Source organism: Etheostoma spectabile, chromosome 21, assembly GCF_008692095.1.
Source record: "Etheostoma spectabile isolate EspeVRDwgs_2016 chromosome 21, UIUC_Espe_1.0, whole genome shotgun sequence".
In the NCBI taxonomy this organism is placed as follows: domain Eukaryota; kingdom Metazoa; phylum Chordata; class Actinopteri; order Perciformes; family Percidae; genus Etheostoma; species Etheostoma spectabile.
This window is the reverse complement of record NC_045753.1, coordinates 7986043-7988084: the sequence shown is the minus strand read 5'-3', so window position 1 is coordinate 7988084 and position 2042 is coordinate 7986043. Positions and strand designations below refer to the sequence as shown.

The 2042-nt window shown below is 39.2% G+C and overlaps 1 long non-coding RNA gene across 1 annotated transcript in view; it reads right to left on the bottom strand.

The window, feature by feature from the left end:
• LOC116670868 (uncharacterized) overlaps positions 1-2036 on the bottom strand; it is a 23588-nt gene extending 21552 nt beyond the window's left edge. The window contains exon 1 of the long non-coding RNA XR_004327143.1: positions 1058-2036. This is a non-coding gene — a long non-coding RNA (uncharacterized LOC116670868). The remainder of the gene's footprint in view (positions 1-1057) is intronic.
• Positions 2037-2042: the final 6 nt, after the last annotated feature.

The window sequence follows — 2042 nt, the reverse complement described above, 5'->3', positions numbered from 1 at the left end:
TTCGAGGTAAGATTTAGCTTCGCTAGGTTTTAAATATATCCTTGTCCTATAGGCCGCGAACTGTCAATCACATCATAGCCACGCCCTATAACACCCCCTGCTTTATTGTCGATTTTAAAATCAACAAGACCATTATTCAAAAAAATGAATGAATCATTCTGTGTTGCAGTAGACTAGAGATTAACTCATTATGAAAATGGTCACTGAAGTAATAAATCAAAGAAGAAGTGGGTCACTTTGTCAGACTTCTACAGAAATCAACCTTTTGCAAACGCATGTGTTGCCCCCTGCTGGAGTTCAGATAGAATGCAGGTTGAAGGCACTTCTGTATTTGCAGAACTTTGCCGAACTGGACGCTTTGTCCAGTAATATTAACGGTCTATGGTTGCCACGAAAGCTGAACCATATAATTGCTCACTGTATGCTGCAGACCTTCTATATACAGACTCCGTGCACCTTTTGTGATTATGAAGTCCAACTCCTGTATTGCTTTTTAATTGTCATTTATATGTTCTTTTATACAACTGTACATGAAGATATTAACTGACCTCCTATAAATATGTTCTTACAGTATGAGCACCTGCAGTAAATAGTGCAATTCACTTCCATATGCTGCAGTCAATACCAATGATATATTATGATGATATAAATTGACAATAAAGGTATTTGTAATTAGGTTGGATATGCATTTATTTACATAGTTTAACACTTAAAGTTGGATTAAAGAAATATTCCACACAAAAAACTGAATGTAGACTTGAAAAGTGGTTACAAAACGGTTTACATTAAACCTCAGTTCATAATCAAGGTTCGTAAAATAATTTTCCCCATACTTAACTGGCTTACATGAATACTATTATTTTGTATATTCATGGAAAAATCCACACTATAAACAACACAAACAGCTGGATTCATTTATTATTATTAGCTGTTATTTTGACCAGATTTGCTTTCCACCAATTACTTTCATTTGCATTCTGGGAAATATAGGACATTACACATCAGTAACTGAAGAATAAATAAATGAAGCTGGATAAAAAAACATTGTTAGACCTACTGGAAAGCACAGATTGACAATATCTAGTCTTGCATTGTCAGACCTTCCTCCACGGCGCTGTGGAGGAGGGTCTGACTAGTCCACACAGCATTCTCACCTCCCCTGTGTGTGCTTGGTTTGGTTTCACACCAGAGGCCTGTACTACGAATCAAGATCAACATGCCCGGGATTTCTTTCAGTTACCCGGCTTCAGCAACCCTAACAACCGCGGCCCATCAAAACCTGTGTCTCATCGGTGGTTAACAACTAGTTCAATCAACCCAGAGTTCCCCAATCCAGCGATGCGCATGTTCACATAAAAGAGGCAGTGTTTGCACAGCACGACCAATTGCAGACATTTACCAGAGCCGCATATTTTACATAAGAAGAGCAAAACTATAATTCTACACAGACAGGGTTTTATAGGCAAAATGTAATACAGTCACTGCTTTCTGAAACAGGAAGGAAAGCTGACAAAAGGCAAAATAGCACTTATCGATATCACTTCTCCATCGGTCAGGCACAAGATCTGACCATAATAATTACATCGTTGCTCTAGCCAATTATTTCAGTTGCAACCCTGGCAGTGGTAAGCCATTGTGAGAGAAAATAAAAAATATAAAAACGTAATTCAAACCGATGTGCCCATTGGCAACACACTGCTCAAGAAGCCGACAGATAGCTTATAAGTAATACCCTCCGCTTAAAATCTATATCTTTCATAAAATTACCCATCAGGGAATGTTTATTGGGTTACCGCTCTCTGATTAGTTAAGCCTTAACGAGCTCACCTCTCTCTCTCTTAGCGCACCGAGCTCCACCGGATCTCCTGACAACGGTGACGCCGTTATCAACCGAGTATTGATTGGTCAGTAGGCGGTGCTTTAACACCGGTTGATCTCTAATCTCCAACATAACCTGCTTCCGATCAAGTTAGGTGTTCAGCATAAGTTACCACGGCGATTTAACCCAGTAACAAGTGATCCACTGTCGTGATACACAAAAC